General features: G+C 32.9%; 2 protein-coding genes across 2 annotated transcripts in view; both read right to left on the bottom strand.

The window, feature by feature from the left end:
- LOC108032944 (tyrosine-protein phosphatase non-receptor type 21) overlaps positions 1–20,517 on the bottom strand; it is a 152,037-nt gene that overhangs the window by 23,474 nt on the left and 108,046 nt on the right. The window lies entirely within an intron of this gene.
- The window catches only part of LOC108024892 (uncharacterized), a 219,850-nt gene that overhangs the window by 176,787 nt on the left and 22,546 nt on the right, over positions 1–20,517 (bottom strand). The window lies entirely within an intron of this gene.

The raw sequence follows: 20,517 nt of genomic DNA, 5'->3' as shown, positions 1-20,517 counted from the left end.
TATTTTGGTTTTATGTTCGTGTGGTGCGCTTAAATCCTGAATCCTGAAAAAACTCGATTTGCTTCTGAGACGATTGAGCATGAATAAATACACTCAGCCTCGTACAATAAAGTGTTCGAAAATTCGCGTACATGTGGTTATTATTGCATTTATTAAAGCTAAGAGCGAAAATATCTGATATCGATAAGTCCGTTGCAAATGCTATACGGAACGTAACCCAAAACAAAGTCTTATTCATGCAGATGCTAATGAAGTGGTTGGTGTTTTAATGGATACAAACCTAACCAAAAATCATTATTTGCTGATTGTACAGTTATAAAAAATTGTGCTATTCAAGTAACATTAATAAAATCAAAAGCGATTCAGTAAAGAAAAATTCGGAAGACAATTCTATATTTGTCACTTTTCATATGCCCCCAACTGATGACGGAATTGCAAAACTCAATTAATATATAGAAGAATCCTAGGACATGATCGACTAGGATTTGTAGACCAATAAAACTTCAATTAAAAAAGGAATCTACTCAATTGGGAATTAACGAGTATTATAGAAAAGCGTAGAAAACTTATTTTAAATCTTTTGAAGGATATGTAACTTCTGTACACAGCCTCCAACTCACAATGAAGAACGGCAAAGTTTGCAATGCATTTAGTGGAACATCTTCAACGAAATGTTATATATGCGAAGAAAGGAACAATATAGACAACTGTTTATGGAAAAAATCATAACGTTTGGAAATAGAATCGTGGCAAGTCATCTGCAATTAAAAAGAACTATTTGCTGATACGAAAAAGCAGGCCATAAATCGAGTTTCAAAATTAAATGGAGCTAATAACACCCTGACCAAAGTTAGGCGATAGTGGCTTATTGAACGATAGAAGGACGGCCCGTAGATTTTTTTAAAAACCCTCGGCAGGCTACACGTATTCCAAAGGTCTAGTGGAAACATATCCTTGGAATATACTTGCCAGGTTCTGTGCAAAAAAGCTTAATTCATGGTCCTGAAGTCATAAAACAAGCGTTGGTATTAATTTTAGAGCATCCTGACAAAGATACTGAAACAAAAAAAAAAATTTTTTTAATATTTTGACATTAGATTTAAGAAATATTTAGCGAGAAGCAAACAAATACTGATTTGATTAACAGATTATTTCATAGTTTAGACCCTCTTAGAATTGGATTTGAAAATTACCATGTAAAAAAACCTTACTAAAAACTTTCGTTTTTGAGCTATTTGATGATCAAATAATGTTTCTAAAACTAAAACTAAAACATAACCGGGTGTCCTAGTCGAGTTGCTCCCAAAGACAATTTATTTTATAAATGCAAGACGGGAGTGCAATGTTATTCCTTAACAATATAACGATTAATGTCCCAACTAATTCATTCCTATGGGAAACTTGCCGTTTTACCGTTGCAGAATTAGTTGATCGTTTAGAATAAGTGTAGTCGATACGAGCATTAAATTTTTTTGCAACTCTACTTTTTAATTGAAGGCAGTTAGCCCTTCAATGTCCGTAATTTTTATTTTTATTGTATTTTCATTAATTTAACGTTCAATACGATGCAGAGCTGATCTAGCTAATAATTTACGCCATCGAGTCGGCAGTCAACGATCGTACTAAAAGCACTACAAAATACTATATCCTAAAATACTAGATTTTATAAAATAGTAGGTTAAAAAAACTATAAAATACCTATGTATTTTTTGGACGATCTAAAAATAATAATTGGTAACATTGTTTTATTGAAAAACGCAAAACTTACACTGATGACAGCTAAGCAATGGTTTTTATAAACAAATAAGTGAACCTTCACTTTGTAGGACAATTTCGCAACTACTATCGCAAATTGACTAAATCAAACCACAGAATACCGTTTTGGTGATACACTTATGTAACACCGCGTGCTACCGATAGCTAAGGAAATAATAAAAAATAAAAGATTTGGCGAGTGTATTTCGATGAACGATGTTAGTCGCTGCCAAAATAATAAGAAATTACAACTTAGGCTACGTTCTTAAAGCGGTATAGAAACCAAAATTTAAAAATGGAAAGAAAAACTTAAGAACCTTCAAGAGGTCAGTGCAGATTAAAAAAGGATGCCAGGATGCTGAGCGCATTCCTGCAGTATGAACGGTACAACTCCGTTCCTATCTCTGCTCTAAGTAACACCGAAACTGCAATGCTAATTTGTATCCACTTTTACATGGGCATGTCTTAGGCGGTGGTGCTGCATTACCTTTTGCATTACCTTTCGTCACAAAAGGGACCGATAGGTTCCATTTTATAGGAAAAGTGGTATTAAATGGGGTTGGTCTTTAAGATGAATGCTATGAAACTTCCCAAAAAAAAATTACCTTTTATTAAGATAATTTATTTTATTATAGGTTGATTTTTTTTTTATTTTTTTAAATTTTATTTGTTGAACATCTTCCTCAGGAAAATTTTTGGTCGCCACGTTTTTATTAATTTGATCATTGTTAAATGTTTGATTTTGATTTGGTTTTTAAAAATCGTTTCTTTTGCCATTCAATTGCCTTGGAAATCAATGTCACATATAAAAAAATTAGATTATCTAGTTTTAAAATAAAAGGAGAATGGACACTAGCTTCGTCAAGCTAAAGTTGTACAACTAATAAAATTTAAACTTATTTATATTATATAAGATAAAATTTCTTTACAAAATTATAATACCCTCTGCAAGGTTATAAACATCTATATTTTGTTTACATCAAACCATGTTTTAAAAGAAAAAGCAGAAAAAGTCTGACAGGAATGCATTAGTAAAATATAAAAAATGCACTTTTAAAAATAACCTACCTTGAAGTGCACAGCATAGAAGTCTGTATATGAGTTAAGGTCTTTTTTCCAGAGATTAAATCCCACAGCAAACTCATCATCACTAAAATGTTTACATCAAAGAACCAAAGACTTAACGAAGGAGTTCTTTGCACTACTATTTATATTTTGGTTGACGATACCTCATCTTTTATGGGTCTCGTTGCCGTACCAGTTGAAAAACAATAATTGTAGCTCAAAAATAAAATTTTCCGATAAAAAGTTTAAGATTTTAACATTTCTTTCCGCAATTTGCTCCTTGTCTTTGCCACAACTTGTGCACACTGTCGGCTGCTGAAGAGGTTCATCTAAAATATAATACGAATGTGCTTTACGTAACAAATTCGATCGTAATGCGATTATACATACTAAAGGAAAAATCTGTGAAAATGCGCTTAGAGATTTTTGACCAACCATAACTGTGTTCCTCTAATAAAAGTCCTAGCAAAAGAATTGCATTCAATTGCCCTAATTTTCACATTTATAAAATTCTTCTAAAAACGTAGTTAAATAATCATCACAGTAGTTTGGTTTCGTGCATCCCATAAAAAATCCTACACTTAATATGTATCGTTAGTTCGTTTATTCCGTTTGTATACACTCAACCAAGCCGGACGTCTTTCTACTCAAGTGGGAATAACATCAAAAGGTTATGGGCCCAGGGCACACACATACATACACAAGTATGGGCCACGTAATGTTTGAGTAAAAAATAATTCTTTCGAGAAATTGTGAAATAGCAGCGGCTCTTGCGTTACGAATGCAAGCACTCAGTTTCTTTGATCTTCAAGCTCAAGCTTCAACAAGCAGCAATTATGCTGTCAGCATAATTGCAGCACATGCGGACCTCATATATGTGCATATATATACCTCCGCGTTTTAGACTAGGTGAGCATAGCTATATACATAAAAAATACACAGGCCGTCTCTCCGCTGCCGCTAGTTGGCATCGCCGATACGATAGACCTCTTTAGCTCCTAAATAAATTGGGCTTGAGAAGAACCTCCTTTGAGCTTGGAGCGGCAACAACGGCTTCTCCGAAACAATCAATAAATTTGTACAAAACCAAATATAAAATAAAAGATAAATTTAAATTAAGAACGAAAACAAGAAAACACTACGAGTCTATCTTCTTCATTGGCGGAGAGGGATCATTACATGGCGACCGTGACAGGAAACAGGATGTAAACTTAGAATACGAGGACATCGAAGGAGCGCAAGAGGGAAAATCAAAGGAAATGGAAACACAAAAAAATTAGCAGCAGACAACAAAAAATAAAGGTCGTAGTGAGTAGAATTTGATATGTGCTAAACGCAGTGATGTGATAAAAAGATTAAAAGCCAGAAGGTCTATATTACTGAAGCTACTAAATAGCGGAAGTGAATTAAATTGAAACAATTTGCCGAACTTGAACTTATAATAAAATTACTAAGTGAAAGAAAAAATCAAACCACAGTCACACACCCATCCACCTACCCTGCCATTAAAAGTCTCGCTAAAGTTAATATCAAATTTTTTTTAACCATGCACTGCGTTGCATAATTTTTCTCATTGCATTGCGATGCATATTTTTTTTATATTAAAAAAAACTAATGTAAAATTGAGCAAGTTGCCCAAACCATACAAAAACTAGGTAGGTTTTTCCATTGTTAAAAAAAAATGTTTTTCTCACAATTACTAATGGGTGTTGAAACCAGATTAAATAAATAAAAAAAAAAACCTACGGCCCAATAAGGCTAATTTGTAACTACATGAGTCAAACTAAATGGCAAATAAATTATAATTAATTTAAAGTTTTACATAAAAAATCCCATAGCAGCTCACAGAAAAACTCCCAAAATGGGTTGAGTAGACGTGAAAGAAGTGGACTCTACAGCAAACGTCATAATCAAAATCGAGTCCGAAACAATGAATACAGATTTAACAAACATTTTATTATCAATTATTGTCTTCATTATGAGCGCATTTATTTTGTACAAGGCATATATGTTTCATAATAAATATACACAAAAAGATCCATAAATAAAAGCCAGGCTAATGATATGGACAAATTATAAAATATATAAAGCGCCAACAATATTTATAAAAAAATGTTCAAACTAAAAAAAAAAAATAAAAAAAACCACAAACCATCTAATACAAATATGTATATCCATTTATTGATATTTTGAATAAAGATGTTAGTTTTATCCAATAATCTTATCTAATGGACAATGATAATAAATAAATAAAATATATATATATTTAAAATAAATTAATAAAAAATATATATATATAAAATATGAATACTACAGAGTGTATTAGAATCACTCTTAATAAGGAACCCAACTTTCAAAACAGGGTATTATCAATAACCGATAAAGGAGTTGAGCCTCTACTAATCAATGAATTCGAATATGAGTAAATGATTAGGTACAACTTCGGCTTTTCTTCCTTGATATATTGCGTAAGTTCCCAAATGCGATACTATTGAGCACCGTACCGACCCTAAACATCAAATCAGTTATAAACAATATCAAGATACTTCGAAGACATCTTTCATTGATGGTTTCAAGAATAAAATATTCCATTAAATAATGGGATGGGACGAATTATATAAAGAACTAAATAAATTTAAAAATTGATTTTGATAGATCTTATAAGTCATTATTAAGACCCCGGCCAGCATAGCAAAACACTTCAATACAGCGCGTATACATGATCAGAGAGACTAGAGGCTAAACAGGTATCAAAATATTTAAACAAATTGCGGGATAACCTAATAGCTATAAAGCAAAGGTACGAAACACCTTTAGAGATTCGTAACAGCTTTAAAGTTGGTTAACCTTACAAAAGGTACATTCGAGGTTTTGGCTGTAGAAGTCATCAAATCCAAAGTAATTGGATCGACATTATACAGAGTCCAAAACGAAACCACAAAAGAAGCTAAAATTAAAAAACTTGAAGATACTATAGTCAGAGAAACATCCGATGTAGTTAAAGCCAAAATGGTAAAAACAAGCCAAAAAGGTAAAACTGCAGAAAAATTCACCACAGAAATTGACGTCCTACGGAAGCTCCCAGAAGCCTAGAAGGAATAAATTCAACAGAAAACAGTGTATTAATTCCGATTCAAGAAATTCAGCATGGTATCTATATCGCAAATACAATAGCAACAGTCCTAAATGCATGTATAAGATTACTAAATACTACAATACTACATGAACCACTTTCAAACTACGAAGTAGTAAAAACGGACTTAGAAACCAGACAAAAATTATATTATCCCAACTTGTAAAAAACTTTCCGTCCCAAATCAATGAACAACTTACAGCATTATGCACCCAGTAAGTAACATTACTAGAAACCGAATCGATCACTACCAACAATTTTTATAAACAAAAGCTGATATTAACTGATAATGAACCCGAACATATAAAAAATTATAGAAATCCATATAGTCAACAAGACGAAATTCAAAAACAAGTCCAGAAACTCATCAAACTCACTTTGTTAGTAGCAAAAAAGTCACTTCCAAATTTGGAAAATAAAAAACGGCGATTAGTAATAGACTATCCTCAAATTAAAAAAAATTCTTGTCTGATTAATTTCCACTCCCTAGAATCGATGATATTTTAGATCAACTAGGTAGAGCAAAATGTTATTCATGCCTTGCCTTAATGTAGGGTTTTCATCAAATTGAACTGGAAGAAAGTTCACGGGACTTAACATCCTTTTCAACAAACAATGGTTCGTACCGCTTCACGCGATAAATTCGGTTTAAATTCGGTTTAAAAATAGCGCCAAACCCTTTTCAGAGAATGATGACTATAGCTTTCTCTGGATTAGAACCTTCACAAGCATTCCTTTATATGGATGACTTAATAGTCATAGGTTGTTCCTTAACTGATGATTTCGAGAAATATAGGCAACACAACCTAAAGTTACATCCTAAAAATGTTCATTTTTCATTCATGAAGTCACTTTCTTAGGACACAAATGTTCAGATAAAGGAATCTTACCCGACGACAAAAAATACGACGTCATTCAAAATTATCCAGTCCAGATAAAAGATTCATTGCATTTTGCAATTATTGCAGACGCTTTATAAAGAATTTTTCTGAATAGTCCCGTCAGATAACAAGATTATGCAAGAAAGATGTAAAATTCGAATGGACAACACAATGTCAAAACGCCTTTGAACATTTTAAATCAGTATTAATAAACCCTACTCTGTTGCAATACACAGATTTTAGCAAAAAATTTTGCATAATCACAGATATTAGCAAATACGCTTGTGGAGCAGTTCTAACACAAAACAAAAATGGACTACAGCTTTCAGTTGCATACGCATTAAAGATAACAATGTAAACGATGAGCTCTCTAGAATATCCATCACAGACTTAAAAAATATACAAACAATACAATTCTGAAAGTCACTACCAAAAACCAAAGTAGACAAAAAACCTGCGCAGGAAAAGAACAAGTAGAATTGCATAAGCAATCTATAGAAAAAGCTTCAAGACCTAACGTATATGAAGTCATTAATAATGATGAAGTACGAAAATTAGTGTCCTTGCATGTAAATAAATGTGTTTATTTAAGCACGGAAAGAAAATTACAGAAAATTACAGATTTGTATGCTAATGGAACAATTGACTTAGGTCAACTCTTTCAAAGGCTTAAAAAACAGGCCGGTGTTCATAAAGTCATGATATAATATGATAGGGATTTGTATGCTAATGGAACAATTGACTTAGGTCAACTCTCAAAAGCTTAAAAAGCAGACCGTTGTTAACAAAGTCAGCCAACTCAAATTGGCACCGTGGGAGAATATCTTTGAACATTTTTCAATTGAGAATTTTAAAACTATGGGCAATAATATATTGAAATCATTGAGAGTAGCGTTACTCAACCCGGTTACCGTAATAAAATATAATAAAGAAAAAGAAGCTATATTGTCTACATTCCATGATGATAAAATACAAGGTGGTCATGCAGGCATTACAAAACCCTTGGCCAAGCTCCAGAGACACTATTACTAGAAAAATATGTCCAAAGACATAAAAGAGTACATAAAGAAATGTCCTAACTGCCAAAAGCCGAAAACGACTAAACATACTAAGACCCCACTAACTATAACCGAAACTCCACAAGGAGCTTTTGATATAGTAATTGTAGATACTATTAGTCCACTTTCAAAATCTAATAATGGAAACGAATACGCAGTAACACTCATCTGCGATTGAACTAAATACCTAGTAGCTATACCTATACCAAATAAAAGTGCAAATACAGTAGCGAAAGCTATATTTGAAGATTTTAATCTATATATATATTGTTTTAATACAAGATGAGTTCCAAAGTAAGCAGGACTTTTTTAATCTAGCTCCCTCTAGTGCGTTAGAATCTGCTATCGCTTATCGAGTTCCAAAAAATTTCATGACATTTCATCTATTGGAAGTGAGGTTCTTACGTTTTAAGTGTCAGTATGTTTTTGCTTTCGGTGCGAAAATGAGCTTCGAACGAAGAGCCAGCATTAAATATTCATCATAATCGATCGACGCTTGGGTCCGACAATTTGACCAAAAATCACATTTTAACCATCAACCACTCCCCGTATTCACCTGATTTGGCACCGTGCGACTTCTGACTTATCGGAAAAATGCATTCGCCGATAAAAGGAAAGCGTTATGCAGACGAAGAGGCCATTCAAAAGGCTTGCACCGGCATACTGGCGGCCATACGGGGTAAAACGCTGTATTAATGCGAAAGGGAACTATTTTGAATAAAATAAATTGATTTTGCCGAAAAAAATATTTGTTCTGTCTTTTTTTAAAAGTACTGATTACTTTGGAACTCATCTTGTATTACCCCATCTATGGCAAATGACTATTTTCCATATCAGCTATTTTTTGGTACAATTTCGAATCTACCAAAACATTTTAATAGCATAGATTAAATAAAACACCTTTATAATATAGAAGATTATGCTAAAGAATCAAAATTTAGATTAAAACAGGCATTTAAGACTAATGGTAGAATCTCAAAAGCTAAAACAGAAAATTAGTTACGACAAAACTAGTTTAGATTTCGATTTAAAAATAGGAAATCAGGTTCTATTGAAAAATGAAACAGGACATAAGTTAGATTTGAAATAGAGATAGAGATAACATAATCATATTAAATAATAAAAATATAAATCAAATAGTACATAAAGATAGATTAAAACTCTTTATTTCATAATCAATTTGTATTTCATAAATATATAATGTATGGCAATACATAATATAAGCATAAAATAAAATAATAAAATAAGTATACACAGTAATAACAAAAAAAAAGAAAAACAAATTAAAAAAAAAAATGTAATCTTATTGCTATAAATAATATTGTTTTTTATGAAAGTTTGTAGAATGAATGTTAGAAAATAACTTTATTATAATTCGTTATTTTTCAAATGGAGGGAGATGTAGTATGCACACATATAAAATATATCGACCACCCACTGTACCAAGAGTACTAAAAGGACAGGCACTGTAACACTTTGTCGAAGTGTTTATACAACTCAGGGTTTTGGTCATCAACCTAAGTAGCCGAAATACAAACCGCTCGCTGTGCCTTGGACCGACCGCTGAAAGTGCAAGTGTCAGCATAATTTCAACACGAGCGGACCTCATGTATGTGCATACGTATACCTCCGCGCTATAGACTAAGTGAGCGTAGCTATATACTTAAGAATACATAGGCCGTCTCTCCGCTGCTGCTGTTGGCAGCGCCGCTACAAGACTTAGACCTCTTTTGCTCCTAAGTAAATTGGGCTTGAGAAGAACCTCCTTCGAGCTCAGAGAGGCAACAACGGCTGCTCCAAAACAATCAATAATCTTCTTCATTGGCGGAGCGGGATCATTACAGCATCAACCGAGTCGTCCAGTCAGAAAAGTATCAGTCTACAAAACGTTGCTAAGTTTGAAGATGGAGGACCGCCAAAGTGTTTCCAATCCCCTTAATGCGTATAGCGAAGTTTTGTATCAGCTCTCTGGGATTGAGATAAAAGAAGAGCCGTGAGCAATAATTCTTCTATCAAGCCTTCCTAATGAGTACGAAAATTTTGTAGTATCCAACCCGTGAAACCAGCCCTCTTATGGCTTTTATAAATAATAATCTTGATTCCCCAGCTAAGTTAAACAAATCAAAATTAAAGTAATTATCAGTTTCCGTTCGAGGCCCAGTCAATTGCTCCATGCATCCGCCAAATTGCATCGGTCAGCATAACTGAATTTTACAATGAGATGCGACAGTTTCATCTTAAGCTTTTAATCTAAACATAAATTGAAAGTCTAAAAGTTCAAAAAAAAAGCCGAGGTTCGTAGGATTTTATTTAAAATGGAAGAAGGCAGTCCCAATTAGACCCGAGATCAGTAATGTTTTAATAAAACGAAAGAAAAGTTTTGTGTTATTAAAATTTTCAATAAAGGTTTAACATAATAAAATATCTGAAAATAAAAATTAAATTTTTTTTCTTAAAAATTTCCGGAAGAAAATTAATTTGCGCCCAACGTGGGGCCGCGTGATAAAAAAGGTTCCTAATAATTATTTAATGAAAAGCAAATTAAAAATAAATGGAGCTCGCGCGGCCAATAACGCATCATTTTTATAATACAAATTTAAAAATCCATAACCAATAGACGACATCTAACAGTCTGACAGAGATCGTTATTCAAAAATGAAATGGAAATCAATTAATGTAATAATCCATTTAAGCCCGGAAATATATTAAAGGTAGACCAAAGGACTTATTATTAACACAAAATATAAAATAAAAGCAATAAATAAAATCAAACTACGAAGTAGTAAAAACGGACTTAGAAACCAGACAAAAATTATATTATCCCAACTTGTAAAAAACTTTCCGTCCCAATTCAATGAACAACTTACAGCATTATGCACCCAGTAAGTAACATTACTAGAAACCGAATCGATCACTACCAACAATTTTTATAAACAAAAGCTGATATTAACTGATAATGAACCCGAACATATAAAAAATTATAGAAATCCATATAGTCAAAAAGACGAAATTCAAAAACAAGTCCAGAAACTCATCAAACTCACTTTGTTAGTAGCAAAAAAGTCACTTCCAAATTTGGAAAATAAAAAACGGCGATTAGTAATTGACTATCCTCAAATTAATAAAAATTCTTGTCTGATTAATTTCCACTCCCTAGAATCGATGATATTTTAGATCAACTAGGTAGAGCAAAATATTTCTCATGCCTTGAGGGTTTTCATCAAATTTAACTGGAAAAAAGTTCACGGGATATAACATCCTTTTCAACAAACAATGGTTCGCAATTACTATTTGGTGTAAAAATAGCGCCAAAAACTTTTCATAGAATGATGACTATAGCTTTCTGGGGATTAGAACCTTCGCAAGCATTCCTTTATTTGGATGACTTAATAGTTACAGGTTGTTCCGAAAAACATATGCTTAAAAACTTAACCAAAAAGACGAAATACAGAAACAAGTCCAAAAACTCATCAATGATAAAATAGTGGAACCCTTGTATCACCCTATAATAGCCCACTTTTGTAATTGACTATCGTCAAATTAATAAAAAACTCTTGTCTGATAAATTTCCACACCCTAGAATCGATGATATTTTAGATCAACTAGGTAGAGCAAAATGTTTTTCATGCCTTGCCTTAATGTAGGGTTTTCATCAAATTGAACTGGAAGAAAGTTCACGGGACTTAACATCCTTTTCAACAAACAATGGTTCGTACCGCTTCACGCGATAAATTCGGTTTAAAAATAGCGCCAAACCCTTTTCAGAGAATGATGACTATAGCTTTCTCTGGATTAGAACCTTCACAAGCATTCCTTTATATGGATGACTTAATAGTCATAGGTTGTTCCTTAACTGATGATTTCGAGAAATATAGGCAACACAACCTAAAGTTACATCCTAAAAATGTTCATTTTTCATTCATGAAGTCACTTTCTTAGGACACAAATGCTCAGATAAAGGAATCTTACCCGACGACAAAAAATACGACGTCATTCAAAATTATCCAGTCCAGATAAAAGATTCATTGCATTTTGCAATTATTACAGACGCTTTATAAAGAATTTTTCTAATAGTCCCGTCAGATAACAAGATTATGCAAGAAAGATGTAAAATTCGAATGGACAACACAATGTCAAAACGCCTTTGAACATTTTAAATCAGTATTAATAAACCCTACTCTGTTGCAATACACAGATTTTAGCAAAAAATTTTGCATAATCACAGATATTAGCAAATACGCTTGTGGAGCAGTTCTAACACAAAACAAAAATGGACTACAGCTTTCAGTTGCATACGCATTAAAGATAACAATGTAAACGATGAGCTCTCTAGAATATCCATCACAGACTTAAAAAATATACAAACAATACAATTCTGAAAGTCACTACCAAAAACCAAAGTAGACAAAAAACCTGCGCAGGAAAAGAACAAGTAGAATTGCATAAGCAATCTATAGAAAAAGCTTCAAAACCTAACGTATATGAAGTCATTAATAATGATGAAGTACGAAAATTAGTGTCCTTGCATGTAAATAAATGTGTTTATTTAAGCACGGAAAGAAAATTACAGAAAATTACAGATTTGTATGCTAATGGAACAATTGACTTAGGTCAACTCTTTCAAAGGCTTAAAAAACAGGCCGGTGTTCATAAAGTCATGATATAATATGATAGGGATTTGTATGCTAATGGAACAATTGACTTAGGTCAACTCTCAAAGGCTTAAAAAGCAGACCGGTGTTAACAAAGTCAGCCAACTCAAATTGGCACCGTGGGAGAATATCTTTGAACATTTTTCAATTGAGAATTTTAAAACTATGGGCAATAATATTTTGAAATCATTGAGAGTAGCGTTACTCAACCCGGTGACCGTAATAAAATATAATAAAGAAAAAGAAGCTATATTGTCTACATTCCATGATGATAAAATACAAGGTGGTCATGCAGGCATTACAAAACCCTTGGCCAAGCTCCAGAGACACTATTACTGGAAAAATATGTCCAAAGACATAAAAGAGTACATAAAGAAATGTCCTAACTGCCAAAAGCCGAAAATGACTAAACATACTAAGACCCCACTAACTATAACCGAAACTCCACAAGGAGCTTTTGATATAGTAATTGTAGATACTATTAGTCCACTTTCAAAATCTAATAATGGAAACGAATACGCAGTAACACTCATCTGCGATTGAACTAAATACCTAGTAGCTATACCTATACCAAATAAAAGTGCAAATACAGTAGCGAAAGCTATATTTGAAGATTTTAATCTATATATATATTGTTTTAATACAAGATGAGTTCCAAAGTAAGCAGGACTTTTTTAATCTAGCTCCCTCTAGTGCGTTAGAATCTGCTATCGCTTATCGAGTTCCAAAAAATTTCATGACATTTCATCTATTGGAAGTGAGGTTCTTACGTTTTAAGTGTCAGTATGTTTTTGCTTTCGGTGCGAAAATGAGCTTCGAACGAAGAGCCAGCATTAAATATTCATCATAATCGATCGACGCTTGGGTCCGACAATTTGACCAAAAATCACATTTTAACCATCAACCACTCCCCGTATTCACCTGATTTGGCACCGTGCGACTTCTGACTTATCGGAAAAATGCATTCGCCGATAAAAGGAAAGCGTTATGCAGACGAAGAGGCCATTCAAAAGGCTTGCACCGGCATACTGGCGGCCATACGGGGTAAAACGCTGTATTAATGCGAAAGGGAACTATTTTGAATAAAATAAATTGATTTTGCCGAAAAAAATATTTGTTCTGTCTTTTTTTAAAAGTACTGATTACTTTGGAACTCATCTTGTATTACCCCATCTATGGCAAATGACTATTTTCCATATGAGCTATTTTTTTGTACAATTTCGAATCTACCAAAACATTTTAATAGCATAGATTAAATAAAACACCTTTATAATATAGAAGATTATGCTAAAGAATCCAAATTTAGATTAAAACAGGCTTTTAAGACTAATGGTAGAATCTCAAAAGCTAAAACAGAAAATTAGTTACGACAAAACTAGTTTAGATTTCGATTTAAAAATAGGAAATCAGGTTCTATTGAAAAATGAAACAGGACATAAGTTAGATTTGAAATAGAGATAGAGATAACATAATCATATTAAATAATAAAAATATAAATCAAATAGTACATAAAGATAGATTAAAACTCTTTATTTCATAATCAATTTGTATTTCATAAATATATAATGTATGGCAATACATAATATAAGCATAAAATAAAATAATAAAATAAGTATACACAGTAATAACAAAAAAAAAGAAAAACAAATTAAAAAAAAAAATGTAATCTTATTGCTATAAATAATATTGTTTTTTATCAAAGTTTGTAGAATGAATGTTAGAAAATAACTTTATTATGATTCGTTATTTTTCAAATGGAGGGAGATGTAGTATGCACACATATAAAATATATCGACCACCCACTGTACCAAGAGTACTAAAAGGACAGGCACTGTAACACTTTGTCGAAGTGTTTATACAACTCAGGGTTTTGGTCATCAACCTAAGTAGCCGAAATACAAACCGCTCGCTGTGCCTTGGACCGACCGCTGAAAGTGCAAGTGTCAGCATAATTTCAACACGAGCGGACCTCATGTATGTGCATACGTATACCTCCGCGCTATAGACTAAGTGAGCGTAGCTATATACTTAAGAATACATAGGCCGTCTCTCCGCTGCTGCTGTTGGCAGCGCCGCTACAAGACTTAGACCTCTTTTGCTCCTAAGTAAATTGGGCTTGAGAAGAACCTCCTTCGAGCTCAGAGAGGCAACAACGGCTGCTCCAAAACAATCAATAATCTTCTTCATTGGCGGAGCGGGATCATTACAGCATCAACCGAGTGGTCCAGTCAGAAAAGTATCAGTCTACAAAACGTTGCTAAGTTTGAAGATGGAGGACCGCCAAAGTGTTTCCAATCGCCTTAATGCGTATAGCGAAGTTTTGTATCAGCTCTCTGGGATTGAGATAAAAGAAGAGCTGTGAGCAATAATTCTTCTATCAAGCCTTCCTAATGAGTACGAAAATTTTGTAGTATCCAACCCGTGAAACCAGCCCTCTTATGGCTTTTATAAATAATAATCTTGATTCCCCAGCTAAGTTAAACAAATCAAAATTAAAGTAATTATCAGTTTCCGTTTGAGGCCCAGTCAATTGCGCCATGCATCCGCCAAATTGCATCGGTCAGCATAACTGAATTTTACAATGAGATGCGACAGTTTCATCTTAAGCTTTTAATCTAAACATAAATTGAAAGTCTAAAAGTTCAAAAAAAAAGCCGAGGTTCGTAGGATTTTATTTAAAATGGAAGAAGGCAGTCCCATTTAGACCCGAGATCAGTAATGTTTTAATAAAACGAAAGAAAAGTTTTGTGTTATTAAAATTTTCAATAAAGGTTTAACATAATAAAATATCTGAAAATAAAAATTAAAAAAAAAAAAATTTTTTTTCTTAAAAATTTCCGGAAGAAAATTAATTTGCGCCCAACGTGGGCCGCGTGAACAAAAAGATTCCTAATAATTATTTAATGAAAAGCAAATTAAAAATAAGTAGAGCTCGCGCGGCCAATAACGCATCATTTTTATAATACAAATTTAAAAATCCATAACCAATAGACGACATCTAACAGTCTGACAGAGATCGTTATTCAAAAATGAAATGGAAATCAATTAATGTAATAATCCATTTAAGCCCGGAAATATATTAAAGGTAGACCAAAGGACTTATTATTAACACAAAATATAAAATAAAAGCAATAAATAAAATCAAACTACGAAGTAGTAAAAACGGACTTAGAAACCAGACAAAAATTATATTATCCCAACTTGTAAAAAACTTCCCGTCCCAATTCAATGAACAACTTACAGCATTATGCACCCAGTAAGTAACATTACTAGAAACCGAATCGATCACTACCAACAATTTTTATAAACAAAAGCTGATATTAACTGATAATGAACCCGAACATATAAAAAATTATAGAAATCCATATAGTCAACAAGACGAAATTCAAAAACAAGTCCAGAAACTCATCAAACTCACTTTGTTAGTAGCAAAAAAGTCACTTCCAAATTTGGAAAATAAAAAACGGCGATTAGTAATTGACTATCCTCAAATTAATAAAAATTCTTGTCTGATTAATTTCCACTCCCTAGAATCGATGATATTTTAGATCAACTAGGTAGAGCAAAATATTTCTCATGCCTTGAGGGTTTTCATCAAATTTAACTGGAAAAAAGTTCACGGGATATAACATCCTTTTCAACAAACAATGGTTCGCAATTACTATTTGGTTTAAAAATAGCGCCAACAACTTTTCATAGAATGATGACTATAGCTTTCTGGGGATTAGAACCTTCGCAAGCATTCCAATATTTGGATGACTTAATAGTTATAGGTTGTTCCGAAAAACATATGCTTAAAAACTTAACCAAAAAGACGAAATACAGAAACAAGTCCAAAAACTCATCAATGATAAAATAGTGGAACCCTTGTATCACCCTATAATAGCCCACTTTTGTAATTGACTATCGTCAAATTAATAAAAAACTCTTGTCTGATAAATTTCCACACCCTAGAATCGATGATATTTTAGATCAACTAGGTAGAGCAAAATGTTTTTCATGCCTTGCCTTACTGTAGGGTTTTCATCAAATTGAACTGGAAGAAAGTTCACGGGACTTAACATCCTTTTCAACAAACAATGGTTCGTACCGCTTCACGCGATAAATTCGGTTTAAATTCGGTTTAAAAATAGCGCCAAACCCTTTTCAGAGAATGATGACTATAGCTTTCTCTGGATTATAACCTTCACAAGCATTCCTTTATATGGATGACTTAATAGTCATAGGTTGTTCCTTAACTGATGATTTCGAGAAATATAGGCAACACAACCTAAAGTTACATCCTAAAAATGTTCATTTTTCATTCATGAAGTCACTTTCTTAGGACACAAATGCTCAGATAAAGGAATCTTACCCGACGACAAAAAATACGACGTCATTCAAAATTATCCAGTCCAGATAAAAGATTCATTGCATTTTGCAATTATTACAGACGCTTTATAAAGAATTTTTCTAATAGTCCCGTCAGATAACAAGATTATGCAAGAAAGATGTAAAATTCGAATGGACAACACAATGTCAAAACGCCTTTGAACATTTTAAATCAGTATTAATAAACCCTACTCTGTTACACAGATTTTAGCAAAAAATTTTGCATAATCACAGATATTAGCAAATACGCTTGTGGAGCAGTTCTAACACAAAACAAAAATGGACTACAGCTTTCAGTTGCATACGCATTAAAGATAACAATGTAAACGATGAGCTCTCTAGAATATCCATCACAGACTTAAAAAATATACAAACAATACAATTCTGAAAGTCACTACCAAAAACCAAAGTAGACAAAAAACCTGCGCAGGAAAAGAACAAGTAGAATTGCATAAGCAATCTATAGAAAAAGCTTCAAAACCTAACGTATATGAAGTCATTAATAATGATGAAGTACGAAAATTAGTGTCCTTGCATGTAAATAAATGTGTTTATTTAAGCACGGAAAGAAAATTACAGAAAATTACAGATTTGTATGCTAATGGAACAATTGACTTAGGTCAACTCTTTCAAAGGCTTAAAAAACAGGCCGGTGTTCATAAAGTCATGATATAATATAATAGGGATTTGTATGCTAATGGAACAATTGACTTAGGTCAACTCTCAAAGGCTTAAAAAGCAGACCGGTGTTAACAAAGTCAGCCAACTCAAATTGGCACCGTGGGAGAATATCTTTGAACATTTTTCAATTGAGAATTTTAAAACTATGGGCAATAATATTTTGAAATCATTGAGAGTAGCGTTACTCAACCCGGTGACCGTAATAAAATATAATAAAGAAAAAGAAGCTATATTGTCTACATTCCATGATGATAAAATACAAGGTGGTCATGCAGGCATTACAAAACCCTTGGCCAAGCTCCAGAGACACTATTACTAGAAAAATATGTCCAAAGACATAAAAGAGTACATAAAGAAATGTCCTAACTGCCAAAAGCCGAAAACGACTAAACATACTAAGACCCCACTAACTATAACCGAAACTCCACAAGGAGCTTTTGATATAGTAATTGTAGATATTATTAGTCCACTTTCAAAATCTAATAATGGAAACGAATACGCAGTAACACTCATCTGCGATTGAACTAAATACCTAGTAGCTATACCTATACCAAATAAAAGTGCAAATACAGTAGCGAAAGCTATATTTGAAGATTTTAATCTATATATATATTGTTTTAATACAAGGTGAGTTCCAAAGTAAGCAGGACTTTTTTAATCTAGCTCCCTCTAGTGCGTTAGAATCTGCTATCGCTTATCGAGTTCCAAAAAATTTCATGACATTTCATCTATTGGAAGTGAGGTTATTACGTTTTAAGTGTCAGTATGTTTTTGCTTTCGGTTCGAAAATGAGCTTCGAATGAAGAGCCAGCATTAAATCTTCATCATCATCGATCGACGCTTGGGTCCGACAATTTGACCAAAAATCACATTTTAACCATCAACCACTCCCCGTATTCACCTGATTTGGCATTTCTGCCTTTTCGGAAAAATGCAATTGCGGATAAAAGGAAAGCGTTATGCAGACGAAGAGGCCATTCAAAAGGCTTGCACCGGCATACTGGCGGCCATACGGGGTAAAACGCTGTATTAATGCGAAAGGGAACTATTTTGAATAAAATAAATTGATTTTGCCGAAAAAAATATTTGTTCTGTCTTTTTTTAAAAGTACTGATTACTTTGGAACTCATCTTGTATTACCCCATCTATGGCAAATGACTATTTTCCATATCAGCTAGTTTTTGGTACAATTTCGAATCTACCAAAACATTTTAATAGCATAGATTAAATAAAACACCTTTATAATATAGAAGATTATGCTAAAGAATCAAAATTTAGATTAAAACAGGCATTTAAGACTAATGGTAGAATCTCAAAAGCTAAAACAGAAAATTAGTTACGACAAAACTAGTTTAGATTTCGATTTAAAAATAGGAAATCAAAACAGGACATAAGTTAGATTTGAAATAGAGATAGAGATAACATAATCATATTAAATAATAAAAATATAAATCAAATAGTACATAAAGATAGATTAAAACTCTTTATTTCATAATCAATTTGTATTTCATAAATATATAATGTATGGCAATACATAATATAAGCATAAAATAAAATAATAAAATAAGTATACACAGTAATAACAAAAAAAAAGAAAAACAAATTAAAAAAAAAAATGTAATCTTATTGCTATAAATAATATTGATTTTTATCAAAGTTTGTAGAATGAATGTTAGAAAATAACTTTATTATAATTCGTTATTTTTCAAATGGAGGGAGAGTAGTATGCACAGATATAAAATATATCGACACTTTGTCGAAGTGTTTATACAACTCAGGGTTTTGGTCATCAACCTAAGTAGCCGAAATACAAACCGCTCGCTGTGCCTTGACAAGTGCAAGTGTCAGCATAATTTCAACACGAGCGGACCTCATGTATGTGCATACGTATACCTCCGCGCTATAGACTAAGTGAGCGTAGCTATATACTTAAGAATACATAGGCCGTCTCTCCGCTACTGCTGTTGGCAGCGCCGCTACAAGACTTAGACCTCTTTTGCTCCTAAGTAAATTGGGCTTGAGAAGAACCTCCTTCGAGCTCAGAGAGGCAACAACGGCTGCTCCAAAACAATCAATAATCTTCTTCATTGGCGGAGCGGGATCATTACAGCATCAACCGAGTGGTCCAGTCAGAAAAGTATCAGTCTACAAAACGTTGCTAAGTTTGAAGATGGAGGACCGCCAAAGTGTTTCCAATCGCCTTAATGCGTATAGCGAAGTTTTGTATCAGCTCTCTGGGATTGAGATAAAAGAAGAGCTGTGAGCAATAATTCTTCTATCAAGCCTTCCTAATGAGTACGAAAATTTTGTAGTATCCAACCCGTGAAACCAGCCCTCTTATGGCTTTTATAAATAATAATCTTGATTCCCCAGCTAAGTTAAACAAATCAAAATTAAAGTAATTATCAGTTTCCGTTCGAGGCCCAGTCAATTGCGCCATGCATCCGCCTAATTGCATCGGTCAGCATAACTGAATTTTACAATGAGATGCGACAGTTTCATCTTAAGCTTTTAATCTAAACATAAATTGAAAGTCTAAAAGTTCAAAAAAAAAGCCGAGGTTCGTAGGATTTTATTTAAAATGGAAGAAGGCAGTCCCATTTAGACCCGAGATCAGTAATGTTTTAATAAAACGAAAGAAAAGTTTTGTGTTATTAAAATTTTCAATAAAGGTTTAACATAATAAAATATCTGAAAATAAAAATTAAATTTTTTTTCTTAAAAATTTCCGGAAGAAAATTAATTTGCGCCCAACGTGGGGCCGCGTGAACAAAAAGATTCCTAATAATTATTTAATGAAAAGCAAATTAAAAATAAATGGAGCTCGCGCGGCCAATAACGCATCATTTTTATAATACAAATTTAAAAATCCATAACCAATAGACGACATCTAACAGTCTGACAGAGATCGTTATTCAAAA

Source organism: Drosophila biarmipes, unplaced genomic scaffold (assembly GCF_025231255.1).
Source record: "Drosophila biarmipes strain raj3 unplaced genomic scaffold, RU_DBia_V1.1 ptg000019l, whole genome shotgun sequence".
Classification (NCBI taxonomy): domain Eukaryota; kingdom Metazoa; phylum Arthropoda; class Insecta; order Diptera; family Drosophilidae; genus Drosophila; species Drosophila biarmipes.
This window is presented reverse-complemented; position numbering and strand designations above follow the sequence as displayed.